The sequence below is a fragment of the Lathyrus oleraceus genome, chromosome 6 (genome assembly GCF_024323335.1).
Source record: "Lathyrus oleraceus cultivar Zhongwan6 chromosome 6, CAAS_Psat_ZW6_1.0, whole genome shotgun sequence".
In the NCBI taxonomy this organism is placed as follows: Eukaryota; Viridiplantae; Streptophyta; class Magnoliopsida; order Fabales; family Fabaceae; genus Lathyrus; species Lathyrus oleraceus.
The window spans coordinates 503,906,137-503,922,509 of NC_066584.1; positions in this window are offsets into that span (position 1 = coordinate 503,906,137).

Here is a 16,373-nt window from a genome sequence, read left to right on the forward strand (position 1 = left end):
TTTCTCTTGAGAATATTATGGGTTGATGAGTCAGTCATCCTAACCTGTAATATCCGATAGATGGAATTAAGATTCTGAGAACTTTTTAGAACACGATCTACAAGTTTTTATCCTTAGTTCACTCCTTTGGGATGGTTCTTACCCAGACTCTATGCTCGTGACTCACAACAAACCCTTGATTCTTGGTTGATCCAATCAAGTCTTATCAATATCAATGGAACTTGGGTATTGATAAGGTGTAAACCATAATCCACCAAAATGGATGATTGATATTGACAATGACTTAATTCATCCTTTGACCTTTGTTTGTTTGCCTTGTATGTGATCTCATATTTGTGATTGTTGTATTCATGCATTCATGCGCATCATAACATTCATCACACGAAAATTTCAAGGAACTGAGGTATTATTTACAAATATTTTCAGACCATGGATTATGGACAAAGGAACACTAAGAAGTACAGTCTCAGATGTCCATACTTGAAAGAGTTAAAGAAGTTAGCATCTTTTGTATTAGATCCCTTGGACTTCAAGCAACGTCATGGGAAGCTTTTGTCTCTCTTATCTGCTGATGTGGTTGAAGGACTTCAGAGTGTTTTGGTTCAGTTTTATGATCATCTCTACCGTTGCTTCACTTTTCCTGATTATCAGCTTGTGCCTACGTTGGAGGAGTATGCCCATCTCTTGGGGATACCTATTTCTGACAAAGTGCCTTTTAGTGGATTGGAAGAGATCCCTAGATCTCATCTTATAGCTGAAGCTCTTCACTTGAAGAAGTCTGAGATTCATGCTTATTGGGTGAAGAAAGGAGGAGTGTTTGGATTGACTTTTGAGTTCCTCATCAAGGAAGATACTGCTTTTGCTCAAGCCGGTAGTGTGGATGCTTTCGAGGCTACCTTTGTGTTGCTCATCTATGGTTTAGCTTTGTTCCCTAACATTGACAGTTTTGTTGATGTTAACGCCTTTAGAATCTTCTTGATTGGGAATCATGTGCCTACTCTGTTAGGAGATATGTGCTTCTCTTTGCATCTAAGGAATTCTAAAGTTGGTGGAACTATTGTCTGTTGTGTTCCTCTTATATACAAGTGGTTTATTTCGCACTTGCCTCAGACACCTGCTTTTGTGGAGAACAAACAATGTCTAAGGTGGTCTCAGAGACTTATGTCTTTCACTAATGATGATATAGTTTTGTATGATCCTTCCTTAAGCAGTTTGGAGATTATTGATTGTTGTGGTGAATTCTATGATGTGCCTCTTATTGGTACACAAGGAGGAATCAACTACAACCCTGCTTTGGCTCATCGTCAACTTGGGTTCCCCTTGAGAGATAAACCTAATAACACTTTGTTAGAAGGTCTTTTCTATCAAAAGGGTTAAGATCCCCAACATTTGAAGAAGAAGATTGTGCATGCCTGGCATAATGTGCATAGGAAGGGAAGATCTGAGCTTGGTCCGTGCAATTGTGTAGCTTTGGAAGCTTACACTCTTTGGGTGAAGAAGAGAGCTTTGTAATTGAATATTCCTTATGCTTGTGAGAGACCTATATCTATGGTTGTAGATGAGCCATTAACTCTCCCTAACCAAGATGTAGAGGAGTTGGAAGACGCGCTCGCCAAGATGAAGCAAGAAAAGGATATGTGGGAATAGCGATTCCATGCTTTGAGCAGAAAGCATGAGGAGTTGCAGCTTGAGTTGAAAGACAAAGATGCACTTATCGAGCTTCTTAAAGACCGACTAACGAAGAGACAAAGAGAACCAGCGGTTTCATCTTCCACTAGTATGCCTCAGCCTTCCGTCGCTTGGAAGAAGATTGTTGACCAGCTTCTCCTCGAGAAGACTCGAATGAAGGCTTCTTTTGAGACCGAGATCTGACGCATTCGAAGGAAGTACGCACCTGCAGCCAGATCTTCTGATGTTGTTGTTAGGGATCCTTAGGATGATTAGTCTCCTTTTCTCTTGTATTTTTCATTTGGTTTCTGAAATTGTACTCAGTGTAATCCTTCCAATTATATAAATAAAGGAGATTTTATGGTCATATCAAATTGTTGCAATTATTGTTGAATATATATATCAGGGCCCTCAAATAATATAGTAAGTTCCTTGAAAATAAAAACAATCAAGCATTGCATTTCATGCATCATTTGCATAAACAGGTTTCTCTTTCGCCATATATCTTATTGGTATTTCTTTTGTGCTTCAGCCAAGCTGACTCATCGATACAATACCCGTGCCAATCACTCAAAGATTATGGAGCATATAGAGCAAGAGAACAGAGACCTGAAGGATGAGATCACCCGTCTGATTGCCATGATGGAGTAAGTGCTAGCCACTCAGAGTCAGTCTTCTCCAACACATGTAACTCCTCCTCCTTAGAGGATTGTCATTTTCGAGGTTGCTACCTCTACCATTCCTACAACTGCCACTCGCTTTGCACCCAACATGCCTTCCGGATTCCCGTGGGGAATGCCGCCTAATTTTGTGCCTGAAGGCTTTGCGCCTACATTTGCTTCTATGCCGACATCTAACCCGGTTATGTCTGTGCCACCGCCTGTTGTGCATACTCTACCCCGTGTATAAGACATCATCTATCATTCTGAGTCATTTGAGGGCCCTGATGTGTATGAGAAGATGGACGAGATGAAAGATCAATTCCTTGAGTTGCGTAAGAAGTTGAAAACTTTGAGGGGTAAGGATCTGTTTGGAAAGAGTGCTGCGGAACTTTGTTTGGTTCCGAATGTGAAAATCCCGGTGAAGTTCAAAGTGCATGACTTTGAAAAGTACAAAGGGAATACCTGTCCACTCAGTCATCTTGTGATGTATGCTAGAAATATGTCTACTCAAACCGATAATGATCAGTTGTTGATCCATTATTTTCGAGACAGTTTGATCGGTGCTGCTTTGAGGTGGTACATGGGATTGGAAGTGCGAGCATCCGCACATTCAATGATTTGGGCGAAGCATTCGTGAAGCAGTACAAATATAATGTTGATATGGCTCCAGATAGGGACCAGTTAAGGTCGTTGTCTCAGAAAGACAAGGAGACATTTAAAGAGTATGCTCAAAGATGGAGAGAACTTGCTGCTCAGATTACCCCTTCTTTGGAAGAAAAGGAGATGACTACATTTTTTCTCAAGACCCTGAGCTCATTTTATTATGAGCGGATGATTGCCAGTGCCCCCTGTGATTTTACCGAGATGCTAAACATGGGGATGAGGCTAGAAGAAGGTGTCCGAGAGGGACGATTATCTAAGGAGCAGGTGTCATCCAGCAAGAGATATGACAATAGTTTTGGTAAGAAGAAGGAATCAGAGACTAATGCAGTGTCTGTTGGGAGACAAAGGAGGCATCATGTAAGAATAAGTCAACCACCCTGTCAACACCATCATCAAGTATCATCAGTAATCCCAGTATTTTCAGCTAATCAGTCAACACCAATTCAACAACAACAACGTCAACAACAGCAACCACCGCAACGAACGAACACCTACAACAACAACAATACCAATAATCATCTTCAACAACAATCAAATTTTGAGAGAAAGAAGATCTCTTTTGACCCAATTCCTATGATGTACGCAAAATTGTACCCATCTTTGGTTCTCAAGAACTTGTTGCAACCGGGAAATCCTCCACAAATCCCCGAACCACTTCCTTGGTGGTACAAACCAGAACTCTGTTGTGCTTTTCATCAAGGAGCTCCCGGTCATGATATCGAGAATTGCTACCCCTTAAAATATGAAGTACAGAAGCTGGTCAAGAGTGGAATGGTGTCCTTTGAGGACCGTGCTCCGAACGTCAAAGCAAACCCACTGCCTACCCATGGAAATTCATCTGTTAATATGGTGAACGGTTGTCCTAGCGAGTTCAAGGTATTTGATGTACGCTTCATTAGAAGGTCCTTGGTGAGGATGCACAAGGATATTTGCTTGGTTAGCGATTGTGAGCATGATCATGATGGTTGTGCTATTTGTAGTGTTGATCCTAGAGGTTGTATGATTGTGAAGAGAGATATCCAGAGGCTAATGGATGAAGGTTTGATTCAGATTGTTTAGTCCCGTCATGTAGATGACGATGACAATGTTATAGTCCCGATTTTCAAAACTCCTGAGAGATTGGTGATTCAGTACGACAGTAACAGTAGTAACAACGTCAGCAATAGATCGGTATCGCCGTTGGTTATACGGTTAACGGGCCCTGTCCCGTATGCATCTGATAAGGTTGTCCCATATCAGTATAATGCTACCATATTGGGGAATGGTCAAGGGGTTTCCTTACCTACAGCCAGTTCAGTCGTGAGCATAGTTGATGTTACCAAGGTGACCCGCAGTGGTCGTGTGTTTGGGTCAGTGTTCCCAAAAAACATGGAGGATATATCTGTTAATGAGAAGGTTGATGTACTAGTGGTAGAGTCTGTTAGCGCTCCAAGGTGTCAGTCTGGTGAATTCAGCGGCTTGAAGCCTAATGATGACGATGAGGTGCTCAGATTGATTAAGAAGAGCGAGTTCAATGTGGTGGAGCAGCTGCTTCAAAATCCCTCCAAGATTTCTGTACTATCTCTGTTAATAAATTCAGAAGCGCACAGAGAAGCACTATAGAAAGTCCTAGAGCAAGCTTACGTGGAGCGTGATGTTACGGTGGATCAGTTCGATCATATTGTAGCTAACATCACTTCTTGCAACAATCTCAGTTTCTGTGATGAAGAACTCCCCGAGGAGGGTAGAAATCACAACTTGGCTCTGCATATCTCAATGAATTGCAAAGATGACGCTCTGTCAAATGTATTAGTAGACACTAGATCTTCATTGAATATGCTTCCAAATTCAACCCTGTCAAAACTGTCATACCAAGGAGCTCCGATGAGATATAGTGGCGTGATCGTCAAAGCATTTGACGGTTCTCGCAAAACTGTAATTGGCAAAGTAGACCTTCCAGTAAAGATAGGTCCGAGTGACTTCCAAATTACTTTTCAAGTAATGGATATCCACCCGACCTATAGCTGCTTATTGGGAAGGCCATGGATTCATGAGGCAGGAGCTGTTACTTCAACGTTGCATCAGAAACTGAAATTTGTCAAGAATGGTAAGCTGGTTATTGTTGGTGGGGAGAAGGAGTTGTTGGTCAGCCACCTTTCATCTTTCTCTTATGTAGAAGTTAAGGATGAGGTTGGAACTCCGTTATAAGCCTTATCCATTGCTGAAGAAAAGAGAGTTGGAACTCTGTTCTGAAGAAGGATGGAAAAGTCGGTATGTGTGTTGATTATAGAGATTTGAATAAAGCTAGTCCAAAAGATGATTTCCCTCTGCTACACATTGATATGTTGGTAGACAATACAATTAAATTCAAATTCTTTTCGTTTATGGACGGATTTTCAAGTTATAATCAGATCAAGATGGCACCCGAAGATATGGAGAAGACCACATTCATTACACCCTGGGGAACATTCTGTTATAGAGTGATGCCTTTAGGTTTAAAGAATGCTCGTGCAACTTACCAAAGAGCAATGACTACTCTTTTTCATGATATGATGCATAAAGAGATTGAAGTCTATGTTGATGACATGATTGCTAAATCTATTGATGAAGAGGAACATGTTGAGCATTTGTTGAAGTTATTCTAGCATTTGAGGAAGTACAAACTCCACTTGAATCCCAATAAGTGTACATTTGGTGTTTGTTCTGGTAAGTTGTTGGGCTCTATTGTCAGCGAGAAGGGTATTGAAGTTGATCTCACCAAGGTCAAAGCAATACAAGAGATGCCTGCGCCCAAAACTGAGAAGCAAGTCAAAGGTTTTCTCGACCGCTTGAATTATATCTCGAGATTCATTTCACACATGACTGCCACATGTGCACCTATGTTCAAGCTTCTTTAGAAAGATCAGTCTTGTGATTGGACTGAAGACTGTCAAAAAGCTTTTAATAGTGTCAAGGAATATCTGCTCTAACCTCCGATTCTGTCTCCACCTATTGAAGGAAGATCGTTGATCATGTATTTGACTGTGCTTGAAGAAAGTATGGGTTGTGTTCTTGGTCAGCAAGATGAAACTGGAAAGAAAGAATATGTTATTTACTACCTGAGTAAGAAGTTCACCAATTGTGAGACTCGGTATTCTATGCTTGAGAAAACTTGTTACGCATTGGCTTGGGATGTTAAGTGTCTGCGTCAATACATGTTAAATCATACCACTTGGTTGATATCCAAAATGGATCCAATCAAGTATATATTTGAGAAGCCTGCTTTAACTGGGAGGATTTCCCGTTGACAGATGTTGTTATTAAAGTATGATATTGAATATCGATCTCAGAAAGCAATTAAAGGTAGTGTCTTGGTTGATCATTTGGCTCACCAACCAATTGAAGATTACCAGTCAGTGCAATATGATTTTCCTGATGAAGAGATCTTGTATATGAAAATGAAATATTGTGATGAACCATTGCTTGAAGAAGGGCCAGAGCCTGGTTCCCGTTGGGGCATGGTATTTGATGGAGCTGTTAATCAGTATGATAATGGCATTGGGGCAGTGATCATTACTCCTCATGGCACGCATTTTCCATTTACAGCTAGATTGACTTTCCGGTGTACAAATAATATGGCAGAATATGAAGCTTGGATTATGGGGCTTGAAGAGGCCATTGATCTCAGAATCAAATATTTAGACGTTTATGGAGATTTGGTCGTGAATCAGATCAAAGGTGAATGGGAGACGAATCAACCCAGTTTGATACCATATAGAGATTATGCGAGGAGGATTTCAACTTTCTTTGCAAAGGTTGAGTTTCATCATATCCCTCGAGATGAAAACCGAATGGCAGATGCTCTTGCAACGTTGGCTTCAATGATTATAGTGAAATATTGGAATGAAGTTCCCAACTTGACTGTGATGCATCTTGATAGGCCGGATCATGTGTTTGTTGTTGAAGAGATCAAAGACGAAAAACCGTGGTATTACGACATCAAGTGTTTCCTCCAAAGTCAAATTTACCCGTCTGGGGTATCTTTGAAAGATAAGATGACTTTGAGAAGATTAGACGGTAATTTCTACCTGAATGGTGATGTGTTATACAAGAGAAACTTCGATCTGGTTATGCTCAGATGCGTGGATAGACATGAAGCAGACATGTTGATGACTGAAGTCCATGAAGGTTCCTTTGGTACTCATTCCAATGGACATGCAATGGCAAAAAAGATGTTGAGAGCAGGTTACTTTGGCTGACAATAGAATTTGACTATTGTAAGTTTGTGAAGAAATGCCACAAGTGTCAAATTTATGCAGATAAGATTCATGTTCCTCCGACATTGTTGAATGTCATTTCCTCCCCGTGGGCCTTCTCCATGTGGAGAATTGATATGATTGGCATGATTGAGCCCAAAGCGTCGAATGTACATCGTTTCATTTTGGTGGCTTTTGACTACTTATCAAAATGGGTTGAAGCGGCATCGTATGCGAATGTAACCAAGCAAGTTGTTGTGAGGTTTATAAAGAATCAGATTATATGTCGTTATGGTGTGCCAAGTAAGATCATTACTGATAATGGATCGAACTTGAATAACAATATGGTGGAAGCTCTATGCAAAGACTTCAAGATTGCACATCATAATTCTTCTCCCTACAAACCTAAGATGAATGAGGTTGTTGAAGCTGCAAATAAGAACATCAAGAAAATCATTCAGAAGATGGTTGTAACATACAAGGATTGGCATGAGATGCTCCCATTTGCTTTGCATCGGTATCGTACATTCGTCCGCACTTCAACAGGGGCAACCATATTCTCTCTTGTATATGGTATGGAAGTTATGCTCCCCGTAGAGGTTTAGATCCCATCATTACGTGTCTTAATGGAAGCCAAGTTGACTGAGGCTGAATGGTGTCAAACCAGGTATGATCAGCTGAATTTGATTGAAGAAAAGAGGTTGATTGCCATGTGTCATGGTCAGTTGTATTAGCAGAGAATGAAGAAAGCATTTGATAAGAAGGTCAGACCTCGTGTATTCAGAGAAGGTGACCTTGGGCTCAAGAAGATTTTATCTTTCAAACCAGATTCTAGGGGCAAATGGACTCTTAACTATGAAGGCCCATATGTTGTTAAGAGAGCCTTTTCAGGCGGTACTTTGATTCTTACAACTATGGATGGTGAAGAGTTCACTCGTCCTGTGAATGCTGATGCAGTCAAGAAATACTTCCCTAAAAAGAAAAGAACAACTCACTAAGTTGAAAACCCGAAAGGGCGACTTAGGCAAAAATGAGCGTCTCGGTGGATTGAAAACCCGAAAGGGCGATCCAGGCAAAAGTTAGAGAAATAAAACAGAAAGAATTATCCCGATAAATTGAGCACCCCACCTTGGGGCAATTTATGCAAAAAATAGGGATTATGGAAAGTAACTGCATCCTGCTAGTCTTCATTTTTGAAGATTTTCTTGAGCATATTGTCAGATTCTGATCCCCGATAGCAGCCAAGAGCACAGTGGATATCAGGAGATGGTAGAAGGATTAATTATCATTGTATTCGATGTAACCCCTTTCCATGTAAATTACCATTTTCAATTTTTGTAAAGATCTATGGAGTCTTGTCATTTACAGACTACCATTCTATTAAATAAAGTTGAGTTTTTATCCAATTGTTTCTACTCTTATTTAATTCAGCCAAATAGTTTTAAATTTTATTATGATTATTTTGAAAATTAAAATTTTAAGCATGTATTCTTAAACATATAAAAGCATTAATTTTAAGCAATCGATTTCATTTAAAAGGAATATTAACAGTGGTTCGAAAGTAGTAAGCCCTAAATGCGGAGCAGTATTGGTTCTCCCCAAAGCAGTAGATGCGATTCCTCTTTCACCCTCGGCAGCATGTTTAACACCCGATGTTTGTTGTTTTCCCCAAACGATTAATTCGCCGTTATCCCCAGCAGAGTTTATGATTGTTCCCCAGCTGAGTGCGGACATTCGTTGCAGCAGTTCACATGATTTCGGCAGAGCTTTGGTATCCCCACCAATCGCCATCAGATTCTCTCCCAGTCAGATTTCTCTCCTGGTTTCTGAGCAGCTATTTGTATTTGATCCCCCTGCAGGGTTGTCTCCCATTTGATATGGTGTTGACCTAAAATTCCCCGCCGAGTTAGTAGCAGTTTCCTCAGCAGATCTCATATCTTCTCCCCTAACTAGGGTCGAGCTTTTGAGATGTTTGGTCTTTTCTCCAACAGTTGTTTCCCTCTTTTGTGGATTGGTCGAGAATTGTATCGATGATTCAAATTTGTGACATTTTTGTATCCTTTGCGATTGTTTTGTCAGCATAATCATCATATATACATATACATATACATATACATATACATATACATATACATATACATATACATATACATATACATATATATATACATATACATATACATATACATATACATATACATATACATATACATATACATATACATATACATATACATATACATATACATATACATATACATATATATATATATACACTCATATAATTTCATTATCGCATCATTACACTTTGAGATTCTTGTAATTCTATTCTCTGTCATGGTAGTACTTTATCCCTATGCAAGTTTGGGGTGTCTGTCCTCTTTCAATTGTAGAGTGTCAGCCCCTTAAGCAGAAAGACTTTAACCTTTCTCCTTTCCCCACCGAGTTTGTTTCCTCGTGGATGGTTATTATTTCAGTTTCCTTCCCAGTTGATTATCTGGATGGAATCACTCCCCTTGAGTTATATCATCATTGGTTTGAGTCTTGATTGATAGTTTCTTTCTAGATCTTACATAGATAGATATTTTTGGTCCCCTAAGAGTCTATTACCCAGTAACTGGTAGTATTCTTCTTAGTTGGCAATTTGTTACTTCTTGCCCAGTACCCGACAAAAGTAATCTTATTCTCCCCAGTGGATTCGTTTTCACGTTTCCCCAGGAAGTATATCCTTGATATGTTCATCCTAACCGATGACGAATATTTTCTTCCCCTGCTTCGAGTTTATCCTTGATATTTTCATCCTAACAGATGACGGATATTCTCATCTTTGGTGTTCTACCCAGTAAAAAGGTAGTTGTAATCCCTATTTGTTTCCTAGAGAGTTAATCCTTGATATGTTCATCTTAGCCGATGACGGGTTTCCTTCTCCTTACAGTCTTCTGTCCAGTAACCGGTAGTTGTAAATCCTTCTTTTCTCCCCTTTGTAGAGTTTATCCTTGATATGTTCATCCTAACCGGTGACGGATATCCTCTTTGTGGTCTTCTATCCAGTAACTGATAGATGTAATCCCTATTCTTCCCCTCAGAGTCTATCCTTGATATGTTCATCCTAACCAATGACGAATATTCTCTTTGATGGTATTTTATCCAGCATTCGATAGATGTAATTCCTATTCTTTTTGTTTAGGTGGTTTATCCTTGATATGTTCATCCTAACCGATGACGAGTATCCTCCTTAACATCCCCAGACAAGTCTATCCTTGATATGTTCATCTTAACTAGTGACAAATTTTCTTTCCTTTGAGTCTATCCTTGATATGTTCACTTTAAATAGTGACGGGTATTCTCTCCCTTTGGTCTCCTGCCCAGTAACTGGTAGTTGTAAATCCTATTTTCAGATTTTCCCCAATAAGTCTATTCTTACCAGTAACCGATAATAAATTCAACTTATGGCGGCCCTCAGTGAGTCATCCTTGATATGTTTACCCTAACCGGTAACATATGTTCTCCATGTCAAATTTTTATTATCTCCTTATCCAGTGATAGGTAGGGGTAATATGTTTTCTTCTCCTCCTGTGTTTGAAAATTGTTTCTTCCCCAGTTGAGTTGAGTGCGTACTTCCTTAGTGGAATCGCTTTTCCTGCATGGTTCGAATATTTCAGTTTTATTCTGATATTTGTTTCCCTTGCAGATGTACTTTTCTCCCCGGCTGAGTCTTTCCATTTTTCATGGAACTCCTCATGTCCCCCAGTAGTTTTTAAGTCGTATCCTGGCCTACGCACAACCCTTTATCCCCCAGAGTCTCTGTCTCCCTAGTGATTTTTCCTTACGGAATGCATAACGCTCATGCGGACTTTCAGTTTCTCTTAATTCTTTTCCTTTGTGGCAATATTCCCCCACAAGGAGTTTATTTTTAGCATTCATATCATATGCATCATGAGGTCTCTTAGGGACCAAAATTTGTTTCTATATATTGTTATTTAAGCCCATTCTACTGAGTCAATATGAAGATTTTAACCTTCACCTCCTCAGTTAGAATGTCCTTAAATAGGGGCAACTGTAAGACCCCAATTTTGACCATAAGATCCCTCATGCTATCTCATCATATGCATTAGCATTGAGATTATACCTTGGCATCCTCCTTCCCCCCTTCATCCATTGGGTTTGTATTGGGAGAGATCACCAAAAACCATGTGACTGTATCATACTTTGTATTTTATCATTTCCTAACCAAAATACCAAAAACATGTCTTTGCATTTTCCTAACTCTTTTGTAGGTAGGACACTTGATCACCTTTGATCTATCAAGTTCATGTATAGGGTTTAAGACTCTCACTACTAAGACATCACCCAAGAATGATCCACAAAGGCTCTAGGCGTCATATATGAGTCCACATGATCTCTACATGTTATTTTGATCAAGAATTCTTCAAGAGTTTTAAATTGGTTTGCCTTGGAAACCCTAGTTTCTTCAACAAGCTTCTTCAACAATTGATCAAATATTTCAAGGGGCACTTCAAATTTCATTATATTATGCATATATGATCTCCCATGAGTCCCAAAAGTCAAGAGAATTGCAAGTTAGCAAGTTGGTTGATGGTGGTTGACCAGAGGAATTCATCTGATCAAAACTGGGGATCCCTAGACCCTATCTCCTATAATTTTTATCATATGAAAATGATTCAAAGATAAAAGTTACTCTAAATGACATTCCAAACAACTTTCATGTTGAGGTCTAGAGCTATTTTTTCTTGTAAAGTCATTTTTTATGGTGAAAGATTATTTGTCATTTTGTCTAAACCCTAATTTGGAGGTCAACTTCCCAAAGCCATAACTTACTCAATTTTTATGAGATGAAATATTTCCAAGTTGAAAAATCAAATTCGAGGTGTCTACTTCAACTTTTATGTTTGGAGGAAGAGTTAATTCAACTTTTATGAGCATGTGATATGAGGATACATTATAGGTCATTTTGGACCAATACCATTGAACAAGTGATTTTCCTCAACTTCAAAAATGCATAAATCATTCATCCCAAATCCAAATGAGGTCAAATTTGTGGCCCTTGTGAATGTTTTTGAAAGATCTACAACTTTGGTGAAGACACATTTCTCATTTGAAGCTCATATAAAAAGTCAGACAAGGTGGAATAATTGAACATATGGCTTGACACTTAGAAAAAAATTTGACATGTTAAAATTTCCAAACTTCCACCTCTAAATTCATCATGATACAAGATTTAAATGGAAAAGTGTTCAACATGAGAGTTGTTCCTCTTGATCTAACCTTTCCAAAGAGTTCAATTTCATCCATTTTGGACAAGGTTTGAGGGGTCTGCGCATGGTTTGAACATGGTTGCATCATTTGGCAAGGATCAACCTTCAAACAGCTACACACTTTTGCCTTGCATCCCAATCCACTTTCAGACTCAATTGCACTTGCTTATGGACTTAATTGAGTAGCTGCATGGGCCTGTACACGCCCATGCAAGCATGCATCACTCAATTGTCAAATTTGGAAACATTTTGGAAGGTGCAAATAACATTTGAATTGGCTATAAATAAGAGCCCTTGGCATCAGAAATGAGGACCCTTGCGCGCCAACTTTGCCTCCCACACTTGAAGCCCTCACATTTGAAAGGAAAACCTGAGAATTTTCATTTGAAAATTGAGTTTGAATCTCACTGTTTGGAGATTCAAAAACTCCAGGATCCAAAGCTTTGTACCAATCCTAAGCCACTTCTGCAAGCTTCCTAAGCAAGATCAAGCACGAATTAACGCAAGAGAGATCAAGTTCTGCACAATATTGAAGGTATTTTCCAGATTTTTTCTTCTCTTTGATTCTCTCTCATTTCTCATCAATTCTCTTGGATCCTTGGTTGTCTGAAGTCCTACCAATATAGGCAAGAATATTGAGTTGCTTTGAGGCCAAATCGAAGCAACTCAGTTCATGTATCTCAAATTTCAACTCCATGTATCTCTCAATATACTTGGAGTTAGGTTGAATTGAGGTCAAATTCGTGATCAGTGCCATTTTCTCTTTAAGATCATGTCCTTCTTTTTCATTTTTGTGATGGTGATGAGTGGACCAGTCCGGCCAAGGTCGCTTGAGAAGACGACCGACGCTTTGCTCCGGCAATGAAGTGGCGTGGTCTAGAGCCACATGATCAGTTCAATTTGTTTTAATCTTGAGCGTTCCTTTTGAATACCAACGGTGTGGCGCGCTGACTTGAGTGTACCATGGAATACATGTTTTCATCCACTTGATCTGCCACCTCAATTAATGAGGGAGATCAAGTGGTCCACGTCTTTTCTGATTAATTGATTTTCATTTTATTTGTTTTATTTTTATTAATTCATATTAAATTTAATATTGATCCAAAAATTATGAGAGTTTCACCAAAAAAATTTAAATAAATTCCTCTTTCATTTTCTGAATTAAAATTATTTTTTGGATCATTATTAATATTTTTCATGATTTAATTGATTTTGTGAATATTTTTAATTGTTTAAAAATACTTTTAAGTTTCCAAAAGTTCTGAAATTTTTTCTCCAAGGTCTTTTGACCTTGTTTGACCTATGATAAATCTCATGGCCCTTTCTTTGGTGTTTTGATAAGGTTTTAGGAAATTGATCAACCATAATTTAATTTAATGCATATTTTTATTATTTTTAATTGATTAAATGTCAAATAAATTGTGTAGATCCATTTTAATTGACTTTGTGAGTTTGACTTGTGTTGTTGGGCCTTGGTCAAGGTTGATTTGACTTTGCTAGGTTAAGATCATTGGATTTAGGGGATTGATGGAATGTACATTCCATCTTCCAAAATGAATGAATGATCTTAGTTTGGTAAAAGTCTTCCTTTGACCAATTTGTGTTTGATCCATTTTCCCTCACACTTCCTCTCATTCCCCTTCTTTATTCATTCATGTCATGGACCTATAATATCTTTATATCCTAAGACTAGTTGATTGCAAAACCAACATACGTATGGATGAGATTAGGTGCCCCACTTTGCATGCTCTTTTTGTGTGTGGTATGTTTCATGAGCATAGTCCATTATACTACGTCTCTAACATGCATTAACACCAAAATTCTATTGCCCGACCTCAAATAGTTGTGACTTCTACATAAGTCCAATTACGATTGTTTAACATAGCGCTAAATTTTGACACAAAAGGCATAACATTCTAGTTAGTGAGATTGTAAGTCTCCCCTCTTTCATGGTATTGTATGGAAACTTGACCTTTTTTCTTTCCTTTGGAAGATGTCTTGGTTCAAGGATCCATGCTTGTGTTAAGTGGGTTGAGTGTTCTCCAAAGAATGGCTTAAACAAAAACAAAAGCAAAAGCAATACTAACTTCTAATCAACTAACAACTAACATTTAATTTCAAGTCATTTACTTTTAATGCACTTTAATTTTAAGCCTTATTCATTTGTCATTATTCATACCATTCAAGTTGTTTACTTTAATGTCATTTTCCCTTTGACCATATTTTATGATATATTGTGTTTGTATATATTTATTTGCTTGTGTGGTCTATTGACTTTAATGTACATATTAAGAACAAAAAACCTAAAAAAATATTTTGTGTGGACTGTTGGTTTGATTTGAGACTATTGGGCTTAGAATTTAGGCAACACTCCCTATGCAAAGGACTTGCCCAATGCCAACTTTCATGAAACTAAGTGCTTGTGAAGTGAACCTTCATCTGATACAATATTGAAGATCCATTTGAGTTCATCTGCAACATGATTATAGTGAAACTGTTATTTTTAACCCGTGCCTAATGCCATCTTTGAAGTCATCTGATACATGGAAAATTTTGAAGAAGATCATGGAGTTACTAAGTTTGGATGTGACTATCTTTATTTGATGCCCTGCTCTTCAACTTGCTATTTGTATATTGATTATTGTTTGACTCTAAAGTCCAAGGGAATTTTGGGTTTCTATATGACATTCTTGTCTATTGGATTGCAACCCATTGGTTAGATCTTTTTAACTCTTAACTTTTAAATTTTTGCTTAGGATTAGTCTCTTCATCTCCTCCCCATTTCTTTAATTTCAAATCTCTCTCTCTTTTTAAAATCTTCTTTGCTTGTGTTTGTTTTTTCTAAACTTTGACCATATTGCAAATTAGAAACTTTGGCCTTATGTCATTGCATTTTCAAAACTCTTTTCTTAATCAAATTTGTAAATAAACTTAACTATACTTGACTTAAAATTTTAAAAGACAAAAAGAACTAACACTCATTCAAACCATTTCAGGGCTCTTGTGCCTTTGGTAAACTCAAAATTTTGTTAAAAGCAATGCACTTACTTTGAAATTGATACCACGAATCACGAGGTTTTGATCCCTCATTTTTATGTTGGTACGTAGGCACAAATCGGAAGGTCTTGTCAAACACAAAAATATAATTAATGAATTCTTTTCTCATCCCTCCACTTTATTTATTGCAAACATCTTTTGTATAAAAACACATATGCACACCAAAAAGGGCTTCCTAGGAGTACCTAGGACACTTTGGGTGCTAACACCTTCCCTATGTGTAACCACCCCCCTTACCTGTAATCTCTGACATTTTACTAGTTTTGATTTGAAAACTTCTTATCTTTTGGGTTTTGTTCGTACTTTTCCCCTAGAAACAATAAAAGCGCGGTGACGACTCTGATTTAATTGACGTCTAACTTATCCATAGCTTGATGATCATGAATTTACCGCTACAGTTAGTACCGGAGGCGTTCAAGTCGAATTGGAATAAACAATTCAACCACTTAAAGATATGCTCCCAAACCTGCAAAACTATTGAACAATCGAGAAATAGATGAACCAATATTCTTTCAATAGCACAACAGAAAGAACACGATAAATTTTAAGAAATCTTAATACATACTAAATTTTACAAATAATTTTATATATAAAAAAGACGATCTTTTAGTTATAATGAAAGATCGATAGATAATATACTATAAATATATATTTAGTTTTACTTTTTCTGTAGAAGTTAAAATTGATTACGAAAATGTATAATTGCTTCAAATATATTTAATTGTGTTTCAAGTAGAATTAATTATTTTTATGTTTAGTGAATCAAATAAAAAATAATTTATATTTATATATCTATAAAAAACTTGAATTAAATAATATTTTTTTAAGAAATA